Consider the following 19,690-nt stretch of genomic DNA (forward strand, 5'->3'; position numbering starts at 1 on the left):
TGCACAAGTCCCTGACAGGAGGGGGCAGCCGGGGGGGTCGGGCTCTGCTCGCAGGGAACAGGGACAGGACCAAGGTGGTTTAGTTTGGATATTGGGAAAATTTCTTCACTGAAAGGGATGGTCAGGCCTTGGCAGGAGCTGCCCAGGGAGGTTTGGAGTCCCCATCGCTGGAGGGATTTCAGAGCCCTGTGGATGTGGCACTTTGGGGACATGGGTCAGTGCTGGGGAATGGTTGGATTTGATCTTGGAGGGCTTTTCCAACCTCCTTGGAATTCTGTGATCCCAAGATCGCTCATTGGCAGCGCACCCCGCAGAGCCCTGATTTCCTGGCAGTGCCCCCGAGCGCTGTCAGTGCGGTGTGAGCCCCTCTGCTCCTCGTGCCACGTCCCTCAGGGCACAGCCCGGGCAGTCCCTGTGTGCTGGGGCACAGCACGGTCCTGCTGGGATGTCCACCACTGCTGGGGGGCACACAGGGCACTGGGACAGGGGACAACAGCAGGGCCCTGCTGCTCTGGGACCACTCTGGGGGTGCTGAGGGGCTTCATGCAAGGGGGGCCCACAGAGCACGGGTGCTGTGGCTCCACCTGGGTGAAATGCATTTTTCTGGCTGCTTGCTCTCTCTCAGGGCAGCCTGGGTGAGTCCAGGATTGGTTCTGGAGGTTACAACGCTGTTGTTTTCAGCACACGGCGCTTCTTCTCTGTGCTGTGGCTCGGTGGAGAAGGCAGGCGAGGCTGCACTGCTCCTCCCTGTTCCACCTTCCCCCCCAGCCAGAGAACAGAGCAGCACAGCAGCAGCAGTAATGGCCTGAGGAGCCATTTGGAAGGATTTGAAAGCCCTGTCGCGCATCCGTCTGCAATGTCCTCACTCCATTAATATTCCGGGGAGAGGAATGTAACAGAGCTATCTCGTGATTACTCTGCTGATTACGGGGCATCATTATCTGTCCCTCTCCGAGCTCTCAGCCAGCTCTGGGCTTTGAAGCTGGAGACAAATAATGAAGGTGCAGAGCAGAGAGCACCCTCTCTCTGCCTCTCCGCAGGTAAAACACCCTGTGTGATTTATTACCCCCCCCTAAGAAAAGCAGGACATGAATCATGAAGCGTTGCTCAATCTCTCAGCTCTCACAGACAAGGCTATTTGCTAAATAGTCCATTTGAAGGTCTTTTTGATGCTGCCAAACATCCTGACAGAATTTACCTGGAAACAGGAGTTCTTGATGAGTTTCACTATTCATATCTAGAGAGGAGTTTCTTTTCTTGCTCAGAGGATGTGTCTGAAACGGAAAACACAGCTCAGAGCTCTCAGCTGCAGCCACTGACACAGGCTCCGAGAGTTGTGTTACAGCACCGGTTCCTCTTGCCTTGATTTAGAAGGGATCTGACCATGGGATTTATGGAGAGATCTGTGCCTGGGTTCAGTGTCATTCTGCAGGACAGAAGGGCGTAGAAAACAGTGAGAGAACTGAAAATAAACCTGGGCAGGTGTTGTCAGGCAGCAGGGACGTCCTTATCCCTCACGTGCATGGAGCTGGACATGGCACTCCAGGAGCTGTCCTTAGCGTCACCCAGCTCTCCTGGGCCCCTTCACCCCCCAGGGACATATTTTCATCAGTTAGGCTCACAAAGAGGCTGAAATGATTTCCTTCTGGGGCCCATGGTTCTATTTCCACTGCTTATCTTGCTCTCTCCTCCGAGTGCCTTGAACTCCACGTTTTCCCATGGTCACTGTATCCAAGGCTGCGTTATCCATGAGTTCTTTCCTGCTCTGAGTTCAGGTCCCACAGAACATCTCCCCTGCTCATTTCAGCAATCGCCTACATCAAGAAATGATCTTTTCTACACTCTACAAACCCCCTGGATCACTCACATCCAGCCTGGCACGGGGTGCCCAGAGCAGCTGGGGCTGCCCCTGGATCCCTGGCAGTGCCCAAGGCCAGGCTGGACATTGGGGCTGGGAGCAGCCTGGGACAGTGGGAGGTGTCCCTGCCATGGCAGGGCTGGCACTGGGTGGGCTTTGAGGTCCCCTCCAACCCAAACCATTCCAGGATTCTGCTCTATGGTGGTGCCCACCTGGCTGGCACTGAGGTGGTTAAAGCCACCCAGGGGTACCAGGGCCCGTCTGTGGGGAGGCATTCCAGGCAGGAATTAATCCCTGGGTCCATTGGCCCCTGGCTGAGGCTGGGCTGGCACGGCTGGCACTGGTGACCCTCTTGTTCACCCTCCCCAGAGCACTGCCTGAACAGCACATGCACATCCTCAGGGAGCAGGAGCAGGGCCCAGTACCAGCTGACACAGGGAGGGCTCCCCCAGACTGATCCCATCTCTCCATCCATCCATCCATCCATCCACCCATCCATCCATCCACCCATCCATCCATCCATCCATCCATCCACCCATCCATCCATCCATCCATCCATCCCTCCATCCATCCATCCATCCATCCATCCATCCCTCCATCCATCCCTCCATCCATCCATCCCTCCATCCATCCATCCACCCATCCATCCATCCATCCATCCATCCATCCATCCCTCCATCCATCCCTCCATCCATCCATCCATCCATCCCTCCATCCCTCCATCCATCCCTCCATCCATCCATCCATCCATCCATCCATCCATCCCTCCATCCATCCATCCACCCATCCATCCCTCCATCCATCCCTCCATCCATCCCTCCATCCATCCCTCCATCCATCCCTCCATCCATCCATCCATCCATCCATCCATCCATCCCTCCATCCATCCATCCACCCATCCATCCATCCATCCATCCCTCCATCCATCCCTCCATCCATCCATCCATCCATCCATCCATCCATCCATCCATCATCCATCCATCCATCATCCATCCCTCCCTCCCTCCCTCCCTCCATCCATCCCTCCATCCCTCCATCCCTGCAGCCCACCCCTGTGGCCATGGGTCACTGCCCAGAGCCTGCACTCAGCAGCTGAAGGTGGGCAGAGCTTTGCCAGGCCAGGCCTGGAGAACACGTGAAGGCAGGAACGATGGCAGAGGATGGAAAGGGAGAGGGACGCGGTGCCGTGGGGGGGCTGAGTCGTCAGCTGGGGTTCAGGGGTCAGCGAGTGATTTATTTTTAATTTGGGCGCTTGACAGCTGGGATTTCATTTGTTGGCTCCGCAGGCCAGGCTGTGCCACACCAAACAGAACGTGTCAGCTGATGTGTCACATCACATCAGAGCAGCGCTGCCTCTGCTGCGCTCAGAGCCACCTTGCAGCGACTCCCTGCACACTCCCAGCTGGGAGGAGGGAGGGCCCTGGAAATGGAGCCTGGAGCAGCCTGTTCTGTCCTGGGAATGCAGCAGGATGGATCTGCCCCCCTGACACCTCACAGGACACAGCAGGGCCTGTTCAGGCCTCACCATCTGAAAGAGCCACACACCAAACCTGGCTGCAAGGCAGGGCCAAGTTACACCCTCCCCACGGTCCGGAGGGATCACTAAATGCAGAGACAATGGCTTGGATTTATTAATGGAATGAATGGCACATAGTGAAATTAATGCTGGAGCTGGGCCAGGCAGGCTCAGGCTGGAGATCAGGAAAGGTTCTTCCCCCAGAGGGTGCTGGGCAGTGCCCAGGCTCCCCAGGGAATGGGCACGGCCCCGAAGCTGCCAGAGCTCCAGGAGCGTTTGGACAGCGCTGCCAGGGATGCCCAGGGTGGGGTTGTTGGGGGGGTCTGTGCAGGGACAGGGGATGGGATGATCCTTGAGGGTTCCTCCCAGCTCAGGATATTCCATGATTTTATGCCAGCTGCTCTAACCCTGCCCTGCTGCCAGCTGGGGGTGGATCACTCCAGTCACTTACAGAAGTTCAGTGGGAAGAGGAGACTCAATTCCTCTCCAGGTGTCTTTTCCTGCTGGTCTGGTGTGATGCTTTCAGACCTGTTTGCATCAGTGTTAATCCCAGAATCCCAGAATGGTTTGAGTTGGAAGGACCTTAAATCCCACCCAGTGCCCCAGCCCTGCCATGGCAGGGACACCTCCCACTGTCCCAGGCTGCTCCCAGCCCCAATGTCCAGCCTGGCCTTGGGCACTGCCAGGGATCCAGGGGCAGCCACAGCTGCTCTGGCAATTCCAGCCCAGCCACAACCCCTTTTTGCCTTCCCCTGTCTCCCCAGCCTGTGCTGCTGCAGCAGCTCCTGCTCCGTGCAACACTTGGCTCTCCTCAGTTGTTTCAGTATAAACTGAAACAGTTTTTCCCAATCTGTTTTCCAGTTGTCACAAACCCTTTGAATTCTCAGCCTGGCCGCCCCAGCTGCTCACAGACCACCCTGACTGTGCCTGTGGTGCTTTTCCTCACTAAGGCTGTTCAGGGAAAGGCTGGACAGTCTCAGGGAGATGCAGAGGCACACTCGGCTGTCCCCTGGTCACGGGGAGCTGCTCTCTCGGTAGGATGTTCTGGCTTCCTACCTCTGCTTTGTTTTATCCCTGTTTTCCTGGCTCGCTCGGAAATGTCACGCCAAAGAGCCTCAGAAGCATTATTAAAGTCAAAATAAATGACATTTACTGTCTTCTGCTTTCCAAAAGCCTGTTAGCCAGTCACAGGAGGAAATGAGGGGTTTTTAAATCCTGGCTGCCTGATCCTTTCCCTTTTATTACCATGTCTCTTCCAAGGATAAATCCTCTTTGAGTTTTGCTGGGATAAATAATTGCTAAGTTCATGTAATTGTTGTCTGCAGTGCTGGGCACGGGGGCCCTGTGGTGCTGAACTCACGGAGTGAGTTCTGCTCTCTGGTACAAACCCTTGTCACCCAGGGGCACCAGGACAGCCCTGGGGGGGACTGGGAGCCTCACCCCAAGTCCTGGAGGGGATTCCTGAGAGCTCCCACAGCCCAGGGCCAGGCAGAGCCTTGTCCTCATCACCAGTGCCATGCCCAAAAGGCTTTAGGCTCCTTAGGATCACGGAATTGTTTGGGTTGGAAAAGCCCTGCAAGACCGAATCCAGCTGCCCCCCAGCACTGCCAGGGCCACACTGCCCCATGTCCCCAAGTGCCACATCCACAGGGCTTGGAAATCCCTCCAGGGATGGGCACTCCAGCACTGCCCTGGGCTTTACTCTGTGCCAGGGCTGGACAGCCCTTTCCAGGAAGGAATTCTTCCCAATATCCACCCTGAGCCTCCCCTGGCCCAGCCTGAGGCCATTTCCCCTTGTCCTGTCCCAGACCCTGATCCCCCCCGGCTGCCCCCTCCTGTCAGGGACTTGTGCAGAGCCACAAGGTCCCCCCGGAGCCTCCTTTGCTCCAGCCTGAGCCCCTTCCCAGCTCCCTCAGCCGCTCCTGGGGCTCCAGCCCCTTCCCAGCTCCGTTCCCTGCCCTGGACACATCCAGTGGGAATTTCCCCAGGACACACAGGTGACCTGGCCATGGGCTCTCCCATTCCAGAACCACTTCCCACCTGAGCAGACACAAGGAATAAATAGGTTTGGGTTTGGGGTTCCAGCTCCTCCCCAGCATTGACTGCACGTGCTCAGAGCAGCCCAAGGATTGCAGCTGTGGCAGAGTTTCCTTGGATGTGATTTCCCCAAAGCTTTTAGTTCTACCATGGCAGTTTGTCTCTAATTGCAGAAATAACAAAATGCCTTTGAACATATTTATTCACTGGAGTTTGATTTTAGTTACTCATTATACCAGTGTTAATAACAGCCTGGAGGGAAGGAGCAGGATTGAATTTGAGCCACCAAGAGCCAAAGATGAGTTGGTTTGAATTTTTGCTTAATGGACCGTTCTGTCCTCGGAACAGCTTTTCTTTCCTGCCATTTTTATTTCCCCTTTTGCCACTTGATGTCTCAAACCCAGAAATAAAAGGCAACAGAGTTATCTAATACCACAAGTGTCAGATCTCATAACTTGGTGAAAATCAGTCCTGCAGGGAAATCGAATTTATTGCCAGTTGAAAAATGAATGCTTTTATTTGCTCTGGAATGTGAGCCTGGCTTTGTTAGCAAGGCTGACCTATTCTCACTGAAGCCAAAGGTTGATTTTGGCTGCTCACAAGTTGTTCAGGGATGGAAGAGAGAGAAAAGACTGCTGGGAGACTCAGGACAAGGAAACTGATGATGGAATTGCTGTTTTTTGCCAGAAACAATTCTTGGATCCCCCGCCAGCCCCTGACTGAGTCCTGCACGTTACCGAGGCTTCAGTTCTGCAGCTGCTGGTCTCAACCCTCACTCCTGGCCCGTCCAGAACAAGGATAAACCCCAGGATTATTGCAGTAGGTGCCCTGCTTTGCTTCTTAGGCAGGAAAATCCTGATCCTTTAGAGCAATTTGTCCTTTTCCACACCCAAAGGAGGCTGCAGGTTGGGAGGGAGTTGCTGTTTGTGTCTGTAGGGGAGCAGGGGCACAGAGAGAGCAGGTCTCTGTTTTGGGGGTGTTTCCAAGAGCGAGGGACAATTCTACAATCCCAGAATCACAGACTCATGAAGATGGCTCGGTCCTTCCTGGTAGGAAGTTGGATTTTGCCAGGCTGGCTCTGACCCTGGGCTGAGCAATCCCCGGTGGGGCTCTGCCCCTTGAGCTGGGATGCAACGGCTTTGGCACGAGGGGAACTGCCTGAGGATCTTCCTTTGGGAATTGTTAATGGAATCCAGACCTCTTGGAGTATTGCTGCACCCCCTGGACCCAGCTGAGCCCGGCTTGCTTAGGGCAACATCAACCCAGTGCCTCTCACACTCCTTTGGGTGTGGATTTAAACCCGGGCGTTGTTTGCCCGGTGAGTTATGATTGATACAACGGGGCTGTTCATCTTCCTGCAAGGCTTCAGGGTTATTTATACCTCTAGAATTTGTCAGAGGGAAATTTCCAAGTCGTTCAAACAAACATGTAATTTATTCGTGGCAGCACAGAGAGTCTGAAGAGTTTAATTTCTGTGTAGATTAAAGGTGCCAGGAGCCCCATTTATCAGGTCAGACAGGAGAAGTGATGCCAGGCTGGACTGAAGATCCGTGCTGCAGCATCCTCAGGTGACGCTGGTTTAGGCGATTTGGTTACCAGGGCAGCACAGGGAGCTGGCTGCTGCCTCCCGTTGTCCTCAGGCACTTGAAAGGGAATGGTTTTTCCAGGGAGTGAAGTTACAGCTGGCTTTGAAAACAGACAGATGAATAAAGATCCTCATTGGAGACTGTCTCCCGTTCAAAGTGCCTTTCTGCAGTGTATTGGTTTTCCATTTGGGAGGGCGATAAAGCTCCTCCTGCAGTTTAACGCTGGCTTTGATCCTCGCTGATCGATAACAATTCCCTGCAGGACACGCATGGAGGGGTGAGGGGAATTCATGAACTCGGAGGCTGCAGCTCAGCCCACGCTGTGTTTGCAGACACTGCAAATCACTGCCACTTTGGGGTCTCTTGGCACCGCATCTTTATCAGAATTATTCTCTTTCCAGTCTGCCAGCTCTTCCTCCACCCCAAAACACAGCGGGAAGTCCATCCTTAAGCTCTTCCCTGTGAGAAACCTCCTCCTACTGCTCCAAGAGGCTCTTTGAGCATCAGAGCCACAAGAGCTGAACCCAGCACAGGAATCTCCAGCTTTTCATTTTAGCTCTGGGCTTTTTTGAGTTTAAATCTGCAAATTTGGGTGTAAAACTCGATATTCTTGGGTAGGAGACCCCACCAGTGTGTTCCTCCACAGGGCTGACACAACAGAGCTGTTGGCACATAAAAATATGAAGCTGCAAATTCCCTGCCAAGGTCTGGGAATGATGCCTTTTGCTGGTCTTAAAATCAAGAGTCAAACACGGTTAGAAGGGGAAAAGGGATTTTACAACAGGAGTTGTAAAAAAGGTAAAACAGGAGTATAAAAGAAAAGGCAAAACACCTTCACGGCATCAGGAACACTCCACCCTTGTGTCCTCCTGCTGAGAAGGGCTGGAACGAGCTCCATGTGATCCCAGCACTGCTGCTCGAGGAATGATCCTGAGCAACCAGGGGAGAGGGAGATGGTGGGACTGAACTTACCCAGACCTGGGATCACTCCATGTCTTGGTGCTTTCTTGATGCCTGAAGCTTTCCTGTGCCTTTTAAAAATGGTCTTGGAGTTGTTCTGGGAATGGATGAGTCTTGGCAAAAGTTCTGTGGATCTTCAGGGACCTGACATCGCTCTTAAGAGACTTTGTGACCTCCTCCTCCTCCTCTGGCAGGGTCAGCCTGGGATAAACCCTCCTCCCATGGATAAATCACCGTGCCTGAGGATGGCTTCAAACATAATTACTTGGTTACATGGAGACACTGGGTTTTTATAATGCAGGGGAACAGACAGCGGGGCAGGATAAAGATGAAGAGCCTGACAGTTTTTTGTCTTTAAAGTGGTCATTTTTCACATCAGGTGAAGCAAAACTGGGCCTGAGTGACATTTCTCTAATGTAATTAATTATTTATGGATTTCTGCAAGCAGCAATCAAGAGGAGCTGCACTGAAATGGAATTTATATCTCAATTGATTTGTAAAGAAAATTCTGCAGTGAGTGCGGGGTCTGTGCCAACCCCAGCTGGGTCTCCCTGGGCTTTAAACCCCCTGGTCCAGCAGGGACACACTTGGCCAGGAGCTCCAGCACGAAGCAGCCAGGTGGGAGCTGCTACTTCCCGGCCACTGGGGAGTCCAGAGGCCAAAAGGCAAAAAATTATAAAATTCCAGACTGGTTTGGGTGGGAAGGGACTTCAAAGATCAGCTCATCCCACCCCTGCCCTGGCAGGGACACCTCCCACTGTCCCAGGCTGCTCCCAGCCCCAATGTCCAGCCTGGCCTTGGGCACTGCCAGGGATCCAGGGGCAGCCCCAGCTGCTCTGGCAATTCCAGCCCAGCCCCTGCCCACCCTCCCAGCCAGCAATTCCCAATTCCCAATCTCCCATCCAGCCCTGCCCTCTGGCACTGGGAAGCCATTCCCTGGCTCCTGTCCTTCCATGCCTTGGAAATCCTCTCTCCATCTTTCCCATCAGCTCCTTCAGGCCACAGTGAGCTCACCCCAAAGCTTCTCCTCTCCAGGATGAACACCCCCAGCTCTCCCAGCCTTTCCCACAGCAGAGCTGATCCATCCCTCGGATCCTGGTGCCTCCTCTGGACTCCCTCCAGCAGCTCCAAACCCTTCCTGTGCTGCGGGACCATGAATTAATTCCAAAATAATCAAGGCCTTGCCAGGGTAACCTTTCATTTCTATATTAAAGTTTGGATGGGGCACTTGTTCTCTTTCACATCTGGAGCTGAAAAAATACAATTCCTCCTCACAGGTACCATTTGCTGCTCCCTTGGCTGTGATTTTACTCCACTGACTGCACGGACTTCTCTTGCTGAGGAGGTGCTGCCTGAATTGCGGCGCCAACAAACTGGAACAAAACAACATTTTGTGCCATCTTTTTATCCTTCATGCTCTCCGTTTCTATTTTAATTACAGTGTGCTCGGCTTCCAGACACACGAGGGAATTTGCATTTGTTGGTTTCAGTTTTAATGATGATGTTGTGTCTGGCGTAATGAAATGTTTCCCATATGCTGGATACAGTGGAAGTGCTTTCCCTGGAGATCTCCGGATGAACTCAGCTTCCAGGCGCCAGCAGGAGTTCGTGTGGTTGGGCTTCACAGGACAAACACCGGCTTTTAATTTTATATCCATGGTTAGAAATGCCTCTGATTTCCATGGGATGAAGCCAAGGATCTGAATGGATGGAGCAGGCTCTGCTCCGGGGGCACCAGAGCCACGGGCAGGGCCTGAGCCCGGCAATTGCCCCGCACAGGAGGCAGAACTGCTGCCCTGGGCAGGGCCCGGGCTGGAACAGAGCCCAGAGAGGGGCTGGAGCCTCCTCCCTGGGATATTCCAGAGCCCTCTGGACACGCTCCTGTGCCCTGGGCTCTGGGATGGCCCTGCTGGAGCAGGGAGTGGCACCAGTGACCCTCTGAGGTCCCTGCCAGCCTGACCCATCCTGGCATTCCGGGATCGTATAGCAGCTTCGGAGTTGTGCTGGAGGACAGGGAAGGCTTTGGGGAGCGAGGTGACAAATCCTGGCTCTGGGCTCTGCAGATGGATTAAGTCTCAAACAAGGAATTACAAAAGGAAAACGTAAGAAACCTGAAAATCTAAAAAACACAACAAAAAAGTTCAATTATTTTGGACACAAAACCCACACAGCAGGCTGAGTAAAATTCCTTTAGAATACCTGTAAAATCCCTTTATTTCTGGTGCTTTCTAGTGCCTTGCACTCCTTTGGCTTCTTTATTCTCAGCTGTGAGCACATTTAGGTCTGATTCCATCCCATTCTCTGCTGGTCTCCAGGATTTTAGGGCTGTGGGCACAGCCTCCTGCCTCGCAGCCATTCCTGGGAGTGGGAATTCTGCAGCGGCGCTGTTCTGAGCTTTGTTGGCTGCATTGCTGTAAATCAGGGTGAGCTCCCAGTTTAATCGTTCCCTGGAGCAGGCACAGCTTTCCCTGTTCTCCCAGCACACAGCTCCAGCCTGGTGCTGGATGCTGAAGCGCAGCTGGAGAGCTGTGGAGGGGAAAATTCCCTTCACTCCCTGAAAACCCCGTGAGCCACGGTCACAGCACGGATCCCGCTGCTCCCACACTGCGCTGGGCTTTGGGTTTTCCTTTTTCCTCTGTGCTACCAATCACTGAATCAACTCCAACAGAAACTGCTGGGGTTGTGCTTTTAGTCTGGAACTGGTGTTGGCAGGATTAGGAGCAGGAGGAATTGCTTCCCTGAATGTCTGCGAGGTTCTTTACTCACAGCTCGATGCTGGCTGGATGAAGCTGGGAACTCTGGGGAGGCGTCCGTGATCCAGGGAATCTCTCCCACTTTGGAACCCAGAACAGGGCCTTTGGATTCTCTTCTGCCTGTGAGGGCTCTGTGACAGTATGAGGATTTCTTAGGGCCAGGACATGGAGGGGCTGGAGCAGGGAAGGGAACGGAGCTGAGAAGGGGCTGGAGAATTCCTGAGGGAGCTGGGAAGGGGCTGGAGAATTCCTGAGGGAGCTGGAAAGGGGCTCAGGCTGGAGCAAAGGAGGCTCAGGGGGGACCTTGTGGCTCTGCACAAGTCCCTGACAGGAGGGGGCAGCCGGGGGGGTCGGGCTCTGCTCGCAGGGAACAGGGACAGGAGGAGAGGGAACGGCCTCAGGCTGGGCCAGGGCAGGCTCAGGGTGGGCAGCAGCAGGAATTTCCCCATGGAAAGGGTGCTCAGGCCTTGGCAGGGGCTGCCCAGGGAGCTTTGGAGTGCCCATCCCTGGAGGTGTCCGAGGAATTCCTGGAGGTGGCACTCAGTGCTCTGGGCTGGGACAAGGTGGGCATCGGGCACAGCTGGGACTGGATGGGCTGGGAGGGCTTTTCCCACTCCTGGCCTGTCTCTTGGCCAGGAATATGATCCATGTGATTTTCCCTGATTCTCTCCTCCTTCCCTTGAACAACTTCCCTCAGTTTTCACTTCCCCAGCCCCAACACTCGTGTCTCATTGCACCTTTCAAACTTCCCAAAGAGACATTCCAGGATGTGAAGTTGGCCAAGGAGCGCTGATGTCTCTGTGGATTTTGGTGTTTGACGTGCCCCATTGTGGATCACTCTGGAGTGCTGCCTGTGGCAGTCCCTGTGCTGATAATCACCGTTATCACTGCCAGCAGCCCCGGAGAACACCAACAACTGAAGGGGGCAATCACCTTATTTTAGATTCAATTTGAAAATGATCCACACAGGGAGAAAAGTTTGAATGTGATCAAAGGATTCATTTCAGTAAAAGCTCCTGGCACTTTGCTCTGAGGAGGGATTGATGCCTCCAATGAGAGTCAGAGCCAAGTTGTTGGGGAGTCAGGGGGTGATTCCATGACCTGGAATTAAGGAGGAAAGGCTGGGAGAGCCGGGAATGTTCACCTGGAGAAGGGAAGGATCCAGGGAGAGCTCAGAGCCCCTTGCAGGGCCTAAAGGGGCTCCAGGAGAGCTGGAGAGGGACTGGGGACAAGGCATGGAGGGACAGGACACAGGGAATGGCTTCCCAGTGCCAGAGGGCAGGGCTGGATGGGAGATTGGGAATTGGGAATTGCTGGCTGGGAGGGTGGGCAGGGGCTGGGCTGGAATTGCCAGAGCAGCTGGGGCTGCCCCTGGATCCCTGTGGATGCCATCTGAGGGGTCAGCACAGAGCGGCTGTCGCACTGACAAAACCCATTTCAGAGGCTTTTATAATTATTTTCTTTAAAAGAAATTCTGCTTTCAAGATTTTTCCTGTGTCACAGGGAGCCACTTAATGCCACGAGAGTGACTTTAATTATCACCCTGCTAAATTGAAGCAAAGTTGAGGGGTGCCTGCTCCCATCTCCTTTCAGCGCCGGCTCTGCCATGGATTTGTGTGAGAGCAGGAAAGAAAGGCTGGGAATTGCTGCTTTTATGTGCACGGAGCTTAAGTGAGCCCGAAATTAAAATGATGAGCATATCATGGCTCCCAATTAACAGCCTTAGCAGCTTAAATGACACATTTGTAAGTGAGTTAAATATAATCTGGGTTCCTTTTGCCTCTGCCCTCAACAGCCTGGCATTTTCCATCGTCTCCAAGACAGTGATTCCTGCGGCATTTAATGGAGCTGGGAGCAAAAGCACAATAAAATCCGAGACAGGAGTGAGCAGAGCAGTGAGGAAGAGGATAATGGGTGGTTAATGCTGTTAAATACCTTGTGCTGAGTGCTGGCAGCTCCAAGCTTTCGCCAAGAAAAAGTTCTAAGTGGTTGCAGGTCCTGACTGATGGGAGCTTTTCCCAGAAATCATCCCCACCGCTGTGCTGATGTGGAAATCTGGGAACAGCGGGGATCGGGATTTAGGGCCCCTTTCGGGCTGGTTTTTTGTGTTTTAAAGGGTTGAGGTAAAGAAATTCAGCCCAATTAAATTTAATAAAGAAATAGATTTTATTCCAGGACCAAAAGATTGGTCACACAGAAAGCCACGATGGAGGAAAGCAGCCCCAGCCCGGGGTCGGAGCTGGGTGAACACGCACAGATCTGATCTCTATCGCACCAGAGCTCCCAAGTTCACAGGTGCTGCTTCAGCTGGTCCCTTCTTATGCAGTTTTTGGGCAGAGTCCGAATTAATTCTATTCTTCTCGTAATTTAGCATATTCATGATGTTTTCTTTTCCCGAAGTTGGGCTGCACAAAGCATTTCCTGGGTCTGATGAATTGTCCATCTTTGGTGATGGATTTGTCTGTCTCCCATTCCTGGAACCCTCAAAGGAGTTCCCGGAATGTCCAATTCCTTATCAGATGAGATGTAGCTATCAGAAGATAGCGATCAAGCCATCATAGTGTCAGTGTCTCGGTGATAAGATCCAACCCCACCTGGGGTGGAATCCTCACCTATTGATTACTTTTATGTTGAAAGAACTTCCCTTTTCAACTCCTCCAGTGTTGTAAAATTTTCCTCTCAGCCAGGCTGGTGGGGGGTTTGAAACTCTGGCTCTGTATAGTTTCATTACAGTTCATTTTTATACATAACAGCACCAATTACAGACTTCATTTATAACAGGGTCATGTGTGTTCTCGGGGTGCTCTGTTCTCGGCATTGGGGCTGCGTTGGGAAGGAGGAGAGTGCTGGATCCTTGGAATGTCCCAGGCTGCTGGAGCGGGCCAGGACAGCCTGGCTGGGGAGGGACTCACATCTGGCCGCAGCTGCCCCGGGGAGGCTGGGCAGGGGGACCTCCTGCAGCCCATTCCCAGCGTTATTCTCCTCCGTTACGGAATCCCAGACTGGTTTGGGTTGGCAGGGACCTTAAATCCCATCTCGTTCCAGCCCCTGCCGTGGGCAGGGATGTCGCCAATTTTTAATCTTATCAAAACGAACCCCTGGAGCCCACACTGTCCGAATCCAGCAGCAGGACGTGCTTCCCTCACTGCCACCGGGCTGTGCCCCCAGCCCTGCCCTGACCCAGGTGACCCCGCTGGGAGTGCCACAAGGACTGCGCCGGCCCAGAGGCGTTCTCCAGGCCAGGAACTTTCTCCAGAGCTGGAGTCGGGGTTAATCAGCACTTCAGAGAGCCGGGGCAGGCGGGTCTCAGAGCCACAGCGATTAATCACGGAGCACATCCAACCTCGGAGCGCGCCCGCAGCCGTCCCAGCTCCCGGCAGTGAAGGGGCAGGAGCCGAGTCCATGCGCGGCTCCAGAGCTCCGGGAGCAGCCCCTGACAAGGATCCCGGCCCTGGGATAGGAAACTGGGAACCAGCCCGGGGTGGGAAGCACCTTGTTGGTGTCTGTGGCCTCTTCTGGGGCTGCCCAGAGCAGCTGGGGCTGCCCCTGGATCCCTGGCAGTGCCCAAGGCCAGGCTGGACACTGGGGCTTGGAGCAGCCTGGGACAGTGGGAGGTGTCCCTGCCATGGCAGGGGTGGGATGGGTGGGATTTAAGGTCCCTTCCCACCCAAAGCATCCCGGGATTCCATGAATTAAACCCACTGCAGTTCCCGAGGGTGCAAATGTGGAAGGCTGGGATTCAGCAGAGCTCCTGGAGCAGCTTGAGCCGGGCTGAGCAGTTTAGGCTTCGCTGAGCTGGGTCTCACAGATCCAGGCTCGTCCAGAATTTCACTGCGGCAAAGCGGATTGATGAACACTTAAAAATATTTTAGAATCTTTCAGCTGCTGCCACCGGCTCCGTAGTGTGAAAGATGAAAAGAAATCTGGCGAAGCCTTCCTTGGTTTGGTCAGGTGCTTGGAAGGTAAAAGTTAAATAAAAGGGAAACCAGGCAGCCTCCTTTACAGCTCGTTTGCAGGAGCAAGGTCTAATTAAGCACTTTAAAGGGCGGGACACTGAGGTGTGAAGTTTATTGAGCACTTGGTTAACTATTCAATTAGTCTGTGTGTTTTGCGAGCTGGTGTAATTCTAATTCATGGGAGGATCAATGGCTCGATTTAGAAGAAAATATAACATAAAACTTGAATTCCGAGAGCGGTGGAAGGTAAGTAATTATCACAGATGGATTTTGTTACCGTAATCATCCCCAATATCCTTCTAATCAGATAAATACTGCTGGAGAGCTCTGAGGAGGCTTTTGGATTTGCCATTAAATGAGGTTTTGCTTCCTCAGATTATTATTTTAAGTGGTAATTGATAAATTTAATTAAACTTAGCTTAAATATCAAAGGGTGATTCCTTAGGAAACACCAACCTTGTGTTCCATGGGCAGGGACACTTCCACTGTCCCAGGCTGCTCCAAGCTGGCCTTGGGCACTTCCAGGGATCCAGGGGCAGCCACAGCTGCTCTGGGCAATGGATGAGGAAAAATGCGCCTGGGATAACAGGAGGAAACTCCTTCTTGGGAGTCAGGAATCAGCCCCAGGTGCTCTGAGAGCTCATCCATGTGTTTCCAGCTGGGGAAACTGAGGAACGAGGGATGCCAAGGCCTTGCAGCAGAGCTCTGGCAAGGCTGGGATCCAGCGCTTGCTCCCTTTTTCCAGCTGCTCTTCCCTGGCTTTGCCAGATCCCTGTCACCCCCGCCAGGCAGGGACGGGGAGTCAGCCCTGCCAGCCGAGAGAGGCCTCTGGGAGAGGAGCTGCCACAGCTGAAGGGTTTCTTTAAGGAAAAAGCCTGAATGATTTTGCTGGTTTTTTTTTTCCTCCAGGAAAAGATTGGAATGAAGGGCAGGAGAGATTTGGGAATTAATCCCCTTCTCCACGGAAGCTGTTCTGATGCTTCCCGTGCCATAACAAATCAGTGGGGATTAAAAACCCTGTCACTTGTGTAAAACTTCTGCCAGGATTGGATTCACCTCTCCAGCTCAGCTGGGCCACAGGGATGAGCCTGATGGACACACAGCCGAGCTTTCCGTGTCCTCCCTCAGGCAGGGATGTTCCCTGGAAGCACCCAGCCCTTCCCAGGCAGGCACACGGAGCAGATGGAATCAGGGGGTTCCCAGTTCCTCAGTGGAGCAGAGTGGTTTGTTCTGGCACAGGGAGCAGCTGCACTGGGGAATGAATGTGGATGCTGCAGGAGATGGGAGATCAGGGAAAGGCTCTTCCCCCAGAGGGTGCTGGGCACTGCCCAGGCTCCCCAGGGAATGGGCACGGCCCCGAGGCTGCCAGAGCTCCAGGAGCGTTTGGGCAGCACTGCCAGGGATGCCCAGGTGGGGTTGTTGGGGTGTCCGTGCAGGGACAGGGACTGGGATGATCCTTGAGAGTTCCTTCCAGCTCCATGATTCTGTGATCTCGCCCAGGGGAGGAAATCCGAGTGGATTTCCGAAGCATCCATTGCTCTTGATTTCTGGGGTTGTGCAAATGGTTCAATGAGCTCTGAATGGGTCCTTGTTCTGCTCATGTGGAGTTCATCCTTCCCTGGGAGGGTGGGCAGGCCCTGGCACAGGGTGCCCAGAGCAGCTGGGGCTGCCCCTGGATCCCTGGCAGTGCCCAAGGCCAGGCTGGACATTGGGGCTTGGAGCAGCCTGGGACAGTGGGAGGTGTCCCTGCCATGGCAGGGGTGGGATGGGTGGGATTTAATTTCCTTTCTGGGGAATTGATCCAGTCTCAGATGGCCCCTGAGAGGGGGAAGAGGATGAGGAGAGGAGGAAGCAGATGAATTCCCGGTGCCACCGTGTTGGAAATTCTCCCTTTGCTCCTCCCACACAAAATGATCTTGGGGCTCATCAAAGCCACAGAGTGGCCACTGAAACCAGGACCTGTCAGATGGGGCAGCTTTAGGTACATATCCTGATTAAATCTGATGGAATATTCCTTTTTGCCACGGGCCCCACATTCCTGACTCCATCCCGAGGGCTGGAATCCAGGCTGAACCCGCTGCATTACAGACTGTTCTCCTGAAGGTCAGGAACAGAGCAGCGACTGAGCTCTGCCGAAAATGGGCTTTAATTCCCCCCTTTCAGCCCTTTGATTGGCCTGACATTTCCCAGGGTGGGAGGCGATGGAGAGGTTTATGATGGATTTCTGCTGAGGACGAGAACATTTAAATGCCTCGAGAGGAAGGGCCCGGCAGCGATCCCGGAGCTTGCTGGGAAGGAGGAGGCAGCAGCTTCTTGCTGCTAACCAGAGCTGGAATGATTGGCAGCACATGGATCAACAAAGGGAACTCGGAACCGTGATGCATGAAGGCTTTTGCCTCTGTTGACTGTGGTTTGCTGTCAATCACTTGCTCTTCCTTAGGCTGGGAAGAGATTCCGGGCGTTCTCTCCACGGAATCTGTCTGTCCTCAGCAGCTTTTGTATCCTAAGGATTGTGTTGGGTTGGTTTGATCCCACACTTGAAAGCCTTCCTGTGATATCTGAAACTTCTGAATATCCATAAATTAATGAGAGTTGGGAAGAGGAACAGGAGAACTTCCATCTCACAACTCCTCTCTGCACGTTTCAGTCTTTTCACTTAATGGGGTGAGGTAAAATTCACATTATGATGACAGCTGGATGAGAGGAAACTCTGAAGATCTTTCCTTGAGCTTCCCCAAACAGACCCCCAGGGCAGGGGTTGGAACTGGATGGGCTTTAAGATCCTTCTCACCCCAAACCCTTCTCTACCTTCATAAAAACAGTGTAATTTATATTTTCTTTTGGATATCAGGAGCTGCTTAAGAAACTTTCCTGCTCTGCTGGAGGAGATGCTTTCTGGTGCTGTCTGAGCTGACTTTACTGAACTCAAATCCAAAATTATTAATAGAGGATCACACTTGGTAAACTCTGCCTTCCTTCTCTTGGAATTCCTCTGCCAGGCAAATACGTTGGGATAAAAAGAAGAAAAGAGTCCTGGATCAGGTCCCAAGGAAACGCAGCTCATTGTTGAGTATAAAGTTACAGCTCAGGCTTCAGCAGCTGATATTTTATTTTATTTATTTTAATTTATTTTATTTTTCCTTGCAGTAGTTGTTCTGGCAGCTCATTTAGTGCATCCAAAAGCTTTTGGCAAAGCAGGGTCTCTCAGGAAGGTGCAAATCCCAAGGAATGACTCCCAGGGTGCTTGGACACCTCCTGCTCCAGTGGTTTCATGGAATCCCAGACTGGTTTGGGTTCAAAATGACCTCAAATCCCACCCAGCCCCACCCCTGCCCTGGCAGGGACACCTCCCACTGTCCCAGGCTGCTCCCAGCCCCAATGTCTAGCCTGGCCTTGGCCACTGCCAGGGATCCAGGGGCAGCCACAGCCGCTCTGGCAATTCCGTTTATTTCTGAATAATTCCCCCAAATCGAGGGAAAGCTGTACAAGTATGAGCCCAGCTTGTGCAGTTTTAAGGATCAGGAGGTAAAAAACCCTCCCAGAACCGTGGGAGTCTCCCCAAAATGCCGCATTTTCCATCCCTGGCTGGTGGCAGAGCCCGGGCTGGGTCCTGCCCCATGTCCCCCCTCTCATGGCTAATTAAGCACTGGGGCTTCATGGCTAACGAGGGCAGGTTGTAAAGTGATCCCGTGTTTCCCGAGGAGCAGACAGAGTTCCGTGGAGCTCAGCCGTGTCTGGAATACAGGATTTGGAGGTCGGACAGTGGGATTTGGAGGTCGAGTGCTGTGAAATGAAGCGTGACCGCTGCAGTGACCCCTCACCTGGCCTTGTCTGGAGCATCTTTTATTCTCTGCTAATTTATCTGGGAGTGACAGGGATGGCTTGGGAAGGGGCTGGGTACCGGCAGGGCTGAGCTCTGGCACTGGGGTTTGCCAGCTCCAGTTCCAGGTGCTCAGGACAGCTGAGAGCCTCTCCTGTGGGATCCTCAGCTCTGGGACGTTTGGTGGGGCTGGCTGGAGAAAGACTGAGTGGGGGGCGTCTGCAGGGTGACATTAATGCTGGCTGGTGAGGGAGCGTCTGTGCCCCTGGAATGTTGGGAATTTCACCGGAGAGAGAAAATGGCTCTGCTCAAGTGAACAGAGAAGATTATAGGCGATGGCAGCAGCAGCTGCAGGTAATTGTTGTTTTGCTAATATCTGCCTTTAGAAGTAAGAGTTTCTGTTTCAAAGAAAATTCTTGCCTGGCCAGAAGTGTACAGGGAAATGATCACTCTCACTAAACATTTATTTGTGGCTTCTGAGCAGAACAGAGGGAGGAAAAACATCAGGGACACCTTCCCCTCTCCCAGGTTGCTCCAAGCCCCATCCAGCCTGGCCTGGGACACATCCATGGTTCTGGACCCTCCTGTCCCCACCCAGTGCTCTCCTAACTTAAAGGATTTGAAGAACACGAGGTCTTGTCTTGTGTCTGAAGCTGGTTGAGCTCGTTGGACTCAATATTGGGTAGGTTTGTTACTTGTTTTTAATTCATGGCCATTGCTGGGAGCTGCTGCTGCCCCAAGCCCCCCGAGGAGCAGGGAGGAGCCTGCAGTGAGCTCTGGGGGTGTCACACCTTGGCTACACCACCTCAAGGGAGCAAGGGCCAGCTGGGAGGGCTTCCTGTGGGATTTATCCATTCCCAGCCATTCCTGTAATGCTGGCACGAGCCCCTGCTGCTCCTCTGACTCAGGAATAGCCTGTCCTCACCTGGAAACTGGGAGGAAGCCAGGAAAACCCCTGACCCAAATCCCAGGGACAGTCACAGGGACACCAGGGAGCTCCGTGTGCCATGCAGGTTCCCGGCTGGCAGATTGGGAATTCTGTCCTTGGAGTTGGGCTGACTGTGCAGCCAATGCCAGCCCCGGTTTGGAGTGGAATGCTGAGCGTTCCAGCAGTGATCCTACATGGATAACAGATGGGTTTGCAGTCCAGTCTGAGCTCAGAGAGCAGCTGTGAGCAGTGGCTGGGTTTGGGAAAAGCTAATCC

The sequence above is a fragment of the Corvus moneduloides genome, chromosome 6 (assembly GCF_009650955.1).
Source record: "Corvus moneduloides isolate bCorMon1 chromosome 6, bCorMon1.pri, whole genome shotgun sequence".
Taxonomy (NCBI): domain Eukaryota; kingdom Metazoa; phylum Chordata; class Aves; order Passeriformes; family Corvidae; genus Corvus; species Corvus moneduloides.